This window comes from Corvus moneduloides, chromosome 2, assembly GCF_009650955.1.
Source record: "Corvus moneduloides isolate bCorMon1 chromosome 2, bCorMon1.pri, whole genome shotgun sequence".
Lineage (NCBI taxonomy): Eukaryota > Metazoa > Chordata > Aves > Passeriformes > Corvidae > Corvus > Corvus moneduloides.
The window spans coordinates 16,243,670-16,257,273 of NC_045477.1; the positions used below are offsets into that span (position 1 = coordinate 16,243,670).

Sequence of the window (13,604 nt, forward strand, 5' to 3'; positions counted from 1 at the left end):
ACCATGGATTATACGAAGGACTGGAGTAGTTTGCACAATCCCTTTACGTTTCAACAGCAGCACAGCAAGTCCACAAGGCACCTTATTTTTATAAGGTTTAGTGCATCTTAGCCAATGAACAGATATTTCAACAATAGCTGCAGATCCTTAGTACTACTTGTGCCAAAGTGTACCACAGGCCTCAAAAAAGAGAGAGAAGCTGGAATATTCAGCATTAAAAACAGTGCCCCTTGGGGGTTAAAGGAATAACTCCATGTAATGATAGCAGTAAAAATCTCTTATCTGTGTGGATGAGCCAACAGAGCAGATAAAGTGATGATAGTAGGCCTGGTCGGTTTGTGGTATTAGTGCCTCTCCACCCCATACTAAATGCTTACATACAGAGTGAGTCCCAGGAGCAATATTGTATTTTACAAAATTAATTCATTACAGGGAAAAACAAAAAAAGGTCTTTATGATAGCAGAAGTGATTCTGAGAGCAAACATCACAACCATTTTCTTTTTTAAAGAGAGAAAAATCATTGAGAAAACTTCATTGGATTTCTAAAGATTGTATTAACTATGGAATTTCTACTGGGCTGTGGTTATAAATCTCTGTATTAGTTTGAAAACAAACCAGTGGGAGGCACCAAGTCAGAATAACAATTTAATAGGGAAATCAACAAAATAAAGGCAGAAAACACTGGGTTAAACTGACAGAGTCAGGATACAACCTGACACCCTGTTAGTCAGGGTGGCGGTAGCAGTCCAATAAAATGGTGGCTGCAGTCCTCCTGAAGTGATGGATGTGGTTCTGTCGAAACAGTGATCCTGTAGAGGGGTCTGCTCTTCCTCGGAAGGTCCAGTGGTGGCTATGTAGCTCCTGTCCTCTGGGGACGGTTGTCTCTGGTGTTCGGAATCTCAGATTATATCCAGGATGGAATGCTTGGTTCCTCCTTCTGGATGGAGCATCTCACAATGGGATGATGAGTCATGAGGCCAGGCATTGATGGGCTCATTAAGAGAAGATAGTCTGGAGGGAGTTATCTCTGAGTCATGCGGCAGGGCATTGATGGGCCAATTAACAGAAGATAGTCTGAAAGGAAGGAGGCAAGGAAACACTGCCCCACCTGGTTTCAACAGCTCATGAGGATGGTAATAGAATACACTGCAGCCCAGGACAATCTCAAAGGAAATTGTGGCTGCCCTGTGAATTAATAGTTCATTCCCTTTAATTTTTAATAACTCACTTTTATATGCCTCTGGCAGGATATCCTCCTCTTTCTTATGGCTGGGGCATTTGGAAGAGATAACACAGGCCAGATTAATAGCCCGGCAAGGGCTAAAGAAGAGGCACCCTGTGTTTTAATTCTGGTGCTGACAAGTGTTTCCTCTGCAGCCCTCATCAGGAGCAGATATTGCTATGGTTGTAAATCTGATCGCATATTCTTCATTAAAGGATATGAACTGGGACAATAGGCATGGAACAAAAAACAACTGGTAATTCAAACACTGGGAAGGGTCACATTTTGAATACTCATTCTCACTCCAGCAGATCTTGCAATGAAAACGTGGTCCTAGATTTTTCTCTAAACTACATATACCTCTCTCGCAGAGGTTTTTCTAGGCTGAAGCACGGATAGCATGATTCCATGGGTAGTCCAGATGCTGAAGACCAAGGAATAAAAGGCTGAACTGCTATTCACCTTTTAGACAGAATGAAAGGGAAACAGTTAATTATCAGTTTTGGCCTTTCCAATGACACATTTATAGCCAGCCCCCTGTATTCAGCACAAGCATACTCTTGTATGTTCTCTGTTCCATGTATGTATGGCTCTGTTCCATGTGCCCATTCAGGAAGACTCTCCTAATCAGAAGTCAAGCCAAATGGAAAAAATAATTACCAAACTTCAGCAGACCTCTGGCATAGTATCAAAGTCCCAGAGCCAGAGGCATGAAATGTGAAACACCAAGTAAATTGTAGTTTTTACATACTGTCCCAAAGTGGTTTAATAATGGAAAATTTTGAACATCACCATTGATGAAGAGGAAAACAATTTTATTTTACGTAGAGTCCCATACAACTGTCACGGAGACACAGAACCATCCTCAACCTATTGTTGCTACACATATTTACTCCAGGATGCCTGAGTATGTCTAGTTTTAATTATTTGGAATCTTCAGTGAATGCCATGCTTCCTGAATTTCTTTTATTCACTATGAACTCCAGAGGCTACCTCACTATATTCCTAACTCTTAAAATGTTAATCGTATCCTTAGGTGCACTACTCCTTCATACCCACTCTCAGTATTCCCATATCAAATGAATCAGCTTAAGGAACATTCTTCACTTCAGGAACAGCAGTCAGATGCTTTTCTCAAAGGTACTATTGGATATAAAGTACTCCACGTCAAATGCCACACACTACACACACGTTTGTCCTTAGTTTTGCAGGCCAAGATACACACATGATTTTTATGCTAAATGTGTTCTCTGCCTCTTTTCTTCCCATTCCCTCTGTCTGCCTTCCATCCTGGCTGCATTATACATCCTCTAGACTTAAAAAAACCAGCCCAAAACCCACCCAAAAAGCTCACCTCCTCCAACATACATTAGGTTCATGCAGATAACACCTGCTAATTCAGACATAACTAAACAGACTGTTGCATCCTCAGTGTCACTGGTAAGATTTTTCCCTCTACCCTCTCACAAACCACCATCTCACTACATGTAATGAGATTACAGTTCTCTCAAGTATTTATTAACTTTTTCCTCAAGTTACTTTTGAAGTTCTTGCAATCAGGTGTTTTGTTTCCTTTTGTGCTGTTTTTCTAAATCAAAGCTGCCTTAGAGTAAGACATTTCTGAAGACAAAGTTTATGAAGAAACTTTGCAATGTAATGTAGTAGGCTAGCTTTCTTCTTCTGTTAAGCCAATATTCCAGTTTACTCCCCTTAAAGACTTACCCAGGGAAATACTGACCAATCACATGGGCTGAATATTTTATCAACAGATGTTCTTAAATCTGGTGGGCCAAATCCTGGTCCTCTCATGGCCACTGAACATTCAGCTGGCCCAGCAATGTTTGAAAGAACAGGTGGACTATTTGTCTTCTTTGCTCCATTATTTATCTAAAATCTGGAATTATTTCACACCAACTCAGAGCTGCTGGCCATGAAGTATTGTGGAAGAGCAAAAGCAGCACTCAGAACTAACCATGACAGCATGCTGATGCTGAATCAATTTTTGCCTTTTTCTTTCATATATTCTCTGTATTCTTTACACATATATTTGTAGCTCTATTACTGTATTCCTAGCCTAGCTCCAGTACTTTACCTTACCCTACCCGATAGGCAGAAACACAAAACACATTCCAAAAGATTTCAGGCTGGGGGTCTGTGGCTCCTATCCTATCTTGGCTCTTCCTGGCAACCAAGGCTGAGACCAGCTCTTCAAGACGTATTTTTATAAACAAAGTTTAGTTCCTATCTAGAGAAGGGAGGATTTGAAAAAGGGATGAACTGAGGGAATCACCTCACCAATTATATATAATCGGTGATTTTTGTCCGATATGCTAATTTGCAAAACCTATAAAAACTGTATATGTGTTATGCTGTGTGTGCATCTTCAGCATTTTCCACCTGGCAAACTGTGCACCTAAGGCTCCTTACAAAGGTAACCCCTTTTTATCCCCCTGTGTCTGGCTTGCGATTTTAGGAACAGCGAGAAGGCATCTGACATCCTACTACTGACATCCCTGCCCAAAGAGCTAGCTGTGGCTCGAAAGCTACCTGTGTGCCAAGACAAACACAAGGCACAATGTGGTGGAAAAAACTTAGCTGTAAATTAGCTCACAGAAAATCCACCAGGATAAGCATGAGGGTCGGACAATCTGAAGCCTCTTGAAAGTAAATACAAAAAGCACTGCCAGAAACACTCAAAATTGGGTCCCGCAGAAGAAACTCCTTTTGTCCTGACAACCATCTCTGAGGAGCTCTTGGGTTTGCGGCTGCAAGTAATAACCAGATGTCTCCAACATCTCAGAGTGTCCTGGTTTGAGACGAATTCAGAAGAACATCTGAAATGAACGTCCTCTGATAGAAGGCAGGTTACAACCATCCCTCCCCCACCAGGTTCGGAAAGAATTTTTCCTCAGAGGAAAGTGAAAGGAAAAAAACTATTTAGCAAACACAGTGCATGCAGGCATGGGAAAAGAATAATCCTAAATAATAAAACCTCTCGCTGTAGAGAGAACCTGGTAAGTCCTTTCTGTGGGTGTGGCTTTCTCCTCATCGGAGCTGGGTCAGCTTGGGCCCCTCTGGGCCTTGGTGGAAAGGCCTCCCAGTGAGATTCTGATGTTTTGGTGTTCTGAACAGTCCAGAAGAGAAAAAGAAGAAACCAAAGTTCCAGGAAAACTCCTTGCTTTAGCTAATGAACAAAAAGCTAGCTAGAAAGTGGGAGAATGCCACTCTCTTTCCTGCTGCAGAGCTGCAGAGCTGAACTGAGCAGCCAGGCAGGAGAAGCCAGCGAACTTATCTGTTTTGAACACAGCGCTGAAGGAATTCCACTGGCTCTCCCCCCTCCCCCTTAGCTAGCTTTAAAGGCACAGAGAGGCACAGGATTCATATCTGGGCATAGAGCAGGTGATAGAGGATACACATCATGGAATCACCCCAAGACACAGAGAAAGAAGGCAAAATGCTGGCTGGTTAGGTTGGGAGATACTGTTGTGGCAGACCTGGAGCATCTACCACAGAGGAAACACGCTGCAGTCACCTTAGTCCTTAGCCTGGTAGAAAAGTGCAGCAGCACAGGAAAACTACTAAAAGGTCAGTCAGAAGCGATTCAATAACTTAGAAACTAGCTTCTGAGAAGAAGGACAGCCTGAGTTTCTTGACTCTAAGGGCTGGGATGATGCTGAAGGCTGGGAAGGGTGTCTCCAAGCTTGTGCTTCTGGTAGGGAGTGGAAAGATGGGCAGGAGAAACAGCCGCAGCACTCAAGCATCCCTGTGCCTTTTCCTTCATCTCACAGACACAGCCTTGTTATGTTGCACAGGTCCAAACAAATCTGTAGTTTTCCCAAGGAAAAAAAATGTGTAGAAGACCTAACTACTAAGCGCTAGCTATCAAACAAACAAACAGGAGGAAATGCTTATGTCTCAGGAAATGCTGACAGGGTGTAGCTATTGAAAACTCGTAGGAAGGGAAATACAGCTGCAACATTAACACTGTAACAGCTTGCTCTGAATGGGTATCATGAAGGGAGAGAGGAGGAGGAATGTATTATTTTGCATTAGAGATGTTCATGAGATAACAGGTGTCTCAATCACAGACCTTGAACGCCTACAGATTATACCTGTAGTCCAACCAGAGATGGAGTTACTGGAACATCTCATACAGGCCCTGAAACCCCAATAACTAGAGTGAGTTGATAAATCTGCATCTGTTCTTCATGCATAGAAATTAAAACACACTAATCACAGATGCACACAGCCTGGAAGATGTTTGCTGAAAATATCTTCTAACTTAAAAAAAATCCCTGGTGTCCTAAAAAGATAATGATTTCTTAAAAGAGAAAATTCTAAAACCCTACATGTAATATCTCAATGTTGAAACTTGTTTTAATGAGTGAAAAGAGTTAATTAAACACTTAAAAGGTACAACCTAAGTGTTAATGATCGCAATCTAGTCACACTGACTTTGTTTCAAAATCAGTATATACATTATTGCCTGGTGTTTATAGTCTGTACAACTGCTGGCATATGGACCTAAAAAAAAGAAGAGTGAGAGGCATGAAACAAAACAGAGAATTGTTTAAAAGGAACCCATTGCATGCCAAAAGGATTTTCTAAAACTGTAAGAAAGAGTTACACTTGTGAAAAAACAAACCCAAAACCATCTTAAAGAAGATAAAGAGCAGAAACATTAGAAAGACATGCAGATTTATTAAGAATAGAGAGAGCATAGAAACTAGTGATAAGCAAATGAGGAAGCATAAGCAACCTCTAAAGAAGCAGAGACAAGAGAACACTGAGCACTATATAGTGTTTCACACAGTAAAAAGGCACCCCTGGAAGCAACCACACAGATCATGTCCATTGTTTGGTGCAGAAAGTAGGGTCAAAAATTATGATGCTGAAAGACATAAAAGATATTAAAGAACATTACACAGAATTATCAGGACACAGAGTGTCTTGGATTAAATTTGCTTCTTTTAAAGATTTCAATACACAGTTGTCAACAGAAAAACACAAGCAGAAAGGTCACTAGTGACCATTTCCAAATTCTAATGTAATTTTATCCGATTGTTATTTGGGAGTGAGCAACATGAAACTTCTTGCACATAATTAAAGAAAGACCAATATAGTGCCCAGTAGTGAAATGGGAAGATTATTCTTATGGAGCATAGCTAAAGCCATAAAAAAATCTTTTACAATGCAACTAAATCCAAGGTAGTAGCCTAAGCAAAGAACAGTTTGCAGGCTTAAAGCAGCAGACATGCTTTGAAGGCTTTTACTTACGGATTTAGAGATGGAACAAACTGCTGAGTTCATTTGTCTTCTGTGATCATCACAGATAGCTGCTTCAAAATAGGTACTCAAAGAGAGGTACAGGAAAAAATTGTCCTACCAAGGCTTCTGTCAAACCCTGTGCTCAGCCCTGCCAGCCACACTTAAAGAAGGAAGTGAATATATGAGATGAAGTTCAAAAGAAGGCCGAAGAATTGATCCCTGAGCTGGGCAAAATAAAACAAAGCAAATGTTACATGTGAGGCTGACAGAGTTCACCATATCAGCTCAGAGATATGGTTGGGAGCTGTCATGATGACCATTTAAGACCACGTTCCAAACTTGCAGACAAGAGTTGACAGTAGGAATTTCAACCTTCACTTCCCAGCAAAATTTCCCAGTGATGTTAGTAAATGAACTATAGAACAGTTTACCAGGACAGATGGTCAACTCAATGTCTGAAGTTTTTAAAATGAGAGTACATGTTTAAAGAAGACATGCCCTGATCTGCTTTCAGGAAAAAAAACCATATCTGTGACTTAATCATGCAAAATGTCAGGTCAAAGAAGTATAACAACTGCTGACTGATCTTCATGTCTATGAATTGGACTATTTAACCATAAAAAATTAGATCAAATGCCTCCTTCAAGACGTGTTGTGGCAAACAGCTCTTGCAAGAGCCTCCTTCAGTATTCAAACCCACCCAGATATACACAAACCCTTCCAAATGTGTCAGAGCCGCTCACACTCAGGTCTAATTCAATACCTGTTTACATCTGTTAAACAAACATACCAAAGACAAGGTGTCAACCTGGTGCTGAATGCATGGTTTGAACATTTCAGCAGTCACTCTAAAGAACCCCCTGGTCAAGGCTTCACAAAGCACAGTTCCAACATTAGGCTAGACAAATGCCAGCTATGTTCATGTGGAAGTGAGAGATTAAATCCACTTGCTCTACGGGAAGCCTCCTTCTTATAATGGGATGTCCTATGCTCTTGTGTTCATCATGCCTAAGCACATGTGATCTGGAACAACGTATTCAAAATGAGCACCTCCTTTGATGCTTGTAAATGGAAAACCAATTTTGTAATGAAAAAATACAAAAAAAAAAAAATCAAAGGAAACATTCACTGGGTAAGCAGGAAAAAAATTCACTTGTCATTCTTCAACAGTAATCAATCTTAAATACATGCTCTGTCATTGTCTTGGGGTGACTTTATGATATGTGTCCCCTATCTCTGCTCTATGCCCAGAAATTAATTTTGTGCCTTTCTGTGCCTTTAAACTGAGCCTGAGAGGGGCGAGAGGATAAAAAACCTAGCAAAACTTTCAAAGCAGTTTACAGTTTGTTTTCAAGGACACAGATACACAGACTCCTCTCTGCATCCTGCAATAGAGAGCAGAGGAAGCACACTGCTTGCTTTCCAACCAGCTTTTGGCCTTTTTTCTCCGGACAGAGACAGAGAGTTGAACTTTTGTTTTCCTGGGACTTAGTTTTTTTTCCCTTTTTCTCCGCTGAACTGTTTCAACATCAGAATACATTGGGAGGACTTTCCACTGAGGCCTTGGCCCTGGAGGTGGGCTCACCACCCCATCCCAGCTCCAAGGAGGGGGAGAGAGAGATCTACGGAAAGACTCTGAAATTTTTCCCAGGTTTTCTCTCCACAGTGAGAGGTTTTATTAATTAGCATTATTATCATTTTCCTGTGTGTTTGTTAAATAAATAGTTTTTATCTCTTTCACTTTCCATCGAGGAAAAATTCTTTTTTTTCCCCCAAACCTGGTGGGGGAGGGCTGGTTTTAACTTTCCTTCTATCAGGGGATATTTTCCTCCAAATTTGTCCAAACTGGCACAGTCATTTCCAGATGAATGAAGGATGCTGGTGTTCTACCATAATTTTATTTACTTTAGCCCAGGAAGCATTTGATCTGCTTTAAAAACTGTGGATCAGTTCTGTATTAACATACCATCACTCTGCCTACTCCTTCAAAGTGTGATAAAATATACTGATGGGAACACTGGAATATTCCTCAGGTACCACAGCTGAAACAAAAACTGCATCAGAGGAGTCCTTCTAGAAAAAAGCAACTACTACCTTCCCATTCCCTCTTCCCCAAGTACCAGGCAGTCCATATACCATGTCATTTTTATCTTCTCTGGTTTTAGTCAAGAATATAAACCAAAAATACGTCACATCTTTAGCATACACAGACTGCATGCTAAAGGTTAAAGAAATTACTACTGGAATTATGAAAGAGAAAATAAGATGCTCTATCACGAAGAACCGCATTTTATGTTTCATTTAGGTTTGCCCTTGCACATGAATGTAAGATTTGTGAGTTGTGACTTAAGTAAAGGTCAGACTCAGGTCCATTAGCAGGCAAGCTTCTCTTCTCCCTCACTAATGCAAAGACAAACAGCTGCACCGGAACCTATGTTTTTAATCAACTGTTTACTCCTGTATTTTTCTCTACATAAAAAATATTTGTAACCATTTCATCTGCTGTGTTTTTTTAAAGCACTCTGAAACATTTTATTCATACAGCAGTGTTAAAGGGTCAGATTACACTCACCCAGAATCTGTTTAATAAATTCCCCCAACAGCCAAAACACTATTTAACAAAAACAAACAAGCCAATTGTCTTGGGGTGATTTTATGGTAATACTGTATTTCCCTACCATCTGCTTTATGCCCAGAAATGGGTCCCACAGCTTTAAGCTGGGTCCGAGGAAAACAGGAAGGGGGGACAAGGCGGGCAAATTCTTCAGTGTGGCTTGTGTTCAAGGACTCACACTCCCCCATATTGCTTGGCTCTGCTTGCAGCGGGAGAGAGTTTTTTTTCCAGCCAGCTTGTGAGGTGAGGCAAGAGGTTTTTTCCCAGGACTGCATATGGCATACCAAAATCCTCTGGTAACTTCTTCTTCTGGAACTGTTCAGCCTAGCTGTGATCCGAGAACCAGTTCATCGGACCCCGTGGACCAGCAGGGAGGCTGTGGGGACGTCGCATCCCGGCCTCAGACCTTGGGAGGGGCCAAACCAGCTACAAAGGGAACTCTAAATCCACCAGCTTTCTCTGCAACAAGGGGGTTTAATATCTAACATTATTCATTTTTTCCTGTGCCTTGCGGGCATTTTGTTTGTTAAATAAATAGTTTTTTTCACTTTCATCCAAGAAATTCCTTTCGCATTGGTGGGGGAGGGAGTGCCGAAAACCTGTCTTTGGGGGAGATGTTCATTCCAGAGCATTTTCCTCCTACATTTGTCTCAAACCGAGGCATCAATAAAAGTGAAAATGAAAAAAATAAACACTCAAAGCAATATGAATTTCAAATCTAAGTAATTTGAATCACTACTCAATCACTATTGACTCCGTGTGAGAAAGCATTTCAACAAAACCCACAAGATTTCTATTCACAGATGTTTTCAGCTCAAGAGCTTGAAACAAAGTTCTCACTATGTAGAGAAATGGCTGAGTGAACAGGGACATGTGTACGTGCACAATCCAAGCTATATTAGTGAACTGTCCTTGACTAGGGAAAAAAGAGAGGAGCAATGCTGATGTGGCAAGCCAACAGGATGTTGCGGAGGGGGATGCTGACCATAGAAAGATAAAAACTTATGTTAGTTAGGTCGCGTGCATATTAATCTGTAACCAATCGCTTGCTATTAAAGGCCATGTGAACAGTAGCTGTAACCCAATAGTATGGAGCTTGCTTATGCGTGCTTGGGGAATTAGGGTATAACTATGGGTCTGACAATAGAATAAATGGAGTTCCATCATATCTCTATGACAAGTGTGGTTCATCCCGGCAGATCTCTGGCTATTTCACTATCTCTAAAACTCACCTCCAGAAATTATATTATTGTACACAAACTAAGGGTAGAACCCCCAGTTTTAGCAAGCTTTCTGGTATGCTTCAAAAGGACATGCAACATGAGACCTCAAAGGAATACTGAAGATTGTTACCAGCAAGGAAAAAAACAAACCAAACTAAAACAAGAAAACCCAAACCCTGTCTCAGTTTATTGCCAAAACATAGCTTGCCACAGCAAATTAACACTGAGCTCATGAACACAGCACATAATTTTTTTTAAAGTGCAAATATACTCACAAAAGGACATTACCCATGTAGGCATAATATGAACAGCAGTAGGGAGTAGTCCCATCACAGCAGTAAGCTTTGCAGTCATTATCACACTGAGCCAAACAATATTCTGCTGAATAAAAATAACACTCATGAGGTCAAACATCAGCAACATCAAAATCTTGTACAGCACAGCTTTGAAGAAAATGCAGTCTAACCATTTCATATAATCACAGGATCTGTGACCTGACTGTAATCCTAATGGCAGCTAATTCCCACACTCCTTCTGCATTTCAGATATAGGTGCTTGCCATATGGGTATTTTGTAGCTGGCCATATCAGTTCCTTTTTATACTTAATCCTTTAAAATGAAAAAGAGCATTTTGAAATGTCAAGACACCACAGACCAACTTTTTCCATTCCAGCAAGGAGTCCAGAAGGAAACCTGAGTCTGGGCTGCCCATCTTACTGATCTGGAGGGTGGCAGGAGAGGAGAAGGAAGCTGTCTGGGAACAGGCTACCACCCCCAGTCCCAGCCTGGGGTGCAAATCAGAGCTGCCTGGGGCTCCCTTGCCCCCTGCCATCTGGCAGCTTCTCCCCTGGCTGTGCTCCAGCATCAGGGCCATGGCCAGTGTGGCATGGCAGTGCCTGGCACAGGAGCCAGCAGTGCCCTCTCTGCCCCACTGAGTTCCCAGCCACAATGCCCTGCTGGACAAAGCAAACTGTGAAACAACAGTAAGAGAGCTCTTTATTAAGAAGCATGGAAGAGCATTTATCTTTTTATTCCTGTGAAAAGCTATTTTAATAGCATCAACCTCTTGTGCTGTCATGACATTTAGTGTTTTCAAAATCAGGTTCCCCCAAGAAGATAACACTGTACTGCCAGTGCCCTGTAAAAACATTCTCAGGGATCACCTTCCCCACTGTCAAGGCTGCAGCTGCAGCCCAGATGAATTCAAACAGACTCCATGTTCCATACACCATCATCCTTGTTGACATATTTGGTCACATACTGCAGTGGCAGAGACTTGAAGATTGCAAACCATGCTTCTGCATTCCCAATGCACTGTAGCTTCCGCTTCCCAGGCTGCAACTCACCTGGGAGGTTCTCACTCTCCCATTGCCATTATTGCCTTTCATCTGTACTGACCCTTTTGGTTGGTGTGCAAGGATCCAGGCAACCCCACCTCATCTCAGCTTCTGCCATGCTGCCATTCCTGCCCCAAGTGGGTGAAAGTTCCCACCTTGCACTGAAACTCCTTTGCTCACTGACTCATGCTTCTGACTCATCTCACAGCCTGATTGGTTCACAGGATTTTAGCAGGTCAGCTCTCTGAACCTGCTCACACTTGGTTTCTGCTTGAAAATAAGCACCAAGCGAGGGCCAGAGAGGGCTGTGCAATGCAGCACGTGGGTCAGCCTGGGAAACTGCACCCTAACGCTGTGAGGGTTGAAACTGCACCCTAACGCTGCCAACCAGCCCCACCAACAAGTGAATCAGGGTAGTCAGCAAGACACCCATCTCCACAAGGAGAGCAGCAGCTCATGGGCAGTACAGGCACTGCTATAGGGAACAGCAGTGCAGGACAACCCCCGCATAGGACACCCCATACCAAGGCTTTGGCAAGGGGCTGCCCTCCCCGGACACCCCATGACAAGGCTTTGGCACACCCCCGTGCCAGCAGCTACAGGCTTTTGCAATGTCACCTCTTTTTTGGTATTCGTGGCTCCAGCTGTGCCAGGCCAGTACATCGTCTGGCTCTGTCCTGGTGGGAGAGTGCCAAGGTGCCTTCACCCTGCACATCACAGGTTTATCCCACACAGGTGGGTTCACAGAATCATAGAATGGGTCAGGTGGGAAGGGACCACAGTGGGTCATCTGGTCCAACCTCACTGCTCAAGCTGAGTCATCCTAGAGCACATGTGGTACAGGATTGCATCCAGGGGGTTCCTGAGTATCTCTATTGAGGGAGACTTCACAACCACTCTGGGCTATCTGTTCCAGTGTGTGGACACCCTCACAGTAAAGTTCTTCCTCATAATCAGGTGTAACTCCTTGTGCATCAGTTTCTGCACGTTGCCCTCCGTTCCATTACTCAATACCACCGAGCCTCTGCTCCATGCTCTTGGCACACCCCCTTCAGATATTTATACACGTTAATGAGGTCCTCTCTCAGTCCTGTCTTCTCAAAATTTACTCTCCCTGCAGCCAGAGAGGGGCTTCCGCACACCACACCCCTCCCGGGAGCGCTCTGCTGGGACACCCCGGGGAACCCTTTCTAACTCCGGGTGCAATTCAATCGCCGACGAGGAAAAGCTCCCACATCTGTCCTAAACCGCCGGCCCCGTACACACCCGCTGTCCGCGGCTTTGCGCCCGTCCCCCGCCCCCGCTGACCTGCCAGAAGGAGGAGGAGGAAAGAGAGAAGCAGTACACCCCAGGCGGGGTACCCCTCCGTCCGGCCGCACCGCCTCACTCGCTCCATCCTGGCTGCACGCGCAGAGCCACCGTCCGCCTCATAGCGGGGGCGGGTCAGTATGGGGAGGGGGGCAGGCGGGATCTGGGCCGAGCCCCCTGCCCCCGCGACCGTCCCCAAGCCGGGCCGGCAGCTCTCTTTTCCCCGCCTCCCGGTGCATTTACCCTGCTCGGCAGGCGCAGGGAGACCCGGAGTGGTGTAAAAGACAGAACCGGTGTTGTTTGCGCCGCCTTGGCCAGTGCAGTGTTCGAGGGGCTTCCTACCGTGGTTAAAGTCGAGATTGTCTGTAAAGTGGGATTGCAATTGTGATCGTTTGTAAACTGAGATCAGAGCCATGGTCTGTAAACGCAGGCGAGCGGCGGTGCGGGGGTGGCTGCCGTGGAGCCATGGCGTGTTTCCAAACCTCAGACGGGTTTGTCCGTGCTGCCCAGCAAAAAGTATTTTCCGTGACCAGGCCAGAACAATGCTCTTAACTGTTCTTCAAGAGTGTTTTTTTATAACTATTTAAATGCTGCCGTAACTCAGCCCGTGTGAGAATTTCCACAGATGGGG

General features: G+C 43.6%; 1 long non-coding RNA gene across 2 annotated transcripts; it reads right to left on the minus strand.

Annotated features, from left to right (window-relative positions):
* Nucleotides 1-1,061: 1,061 nt before the first annotated feature.
* On the minus strand, nucleotides 1,062-13,202 carry LOC116438677. Of its 2 annotated transcripts, none has more exons than XR_004237879.1 (3): nucleotides 12,974-13,202; nucleotides 10,604-10,709; nucleotides 1,062-1,685 (listed from the first exon to the last, which is right to left on the minus strand). It is a non-coding gene; the product is annotated as an uncharacterized LOC116438677 (long non-coding RNA). The 2 variants fall into 2 exon arrangements; XR_004237877.1 differs by having other exon boundaries at nucleotides 10,604-10,706; nucleotides 12,974-13,199.
* Nucleotides 13,203-13,604: the final 402 nt, after the last annotated feature.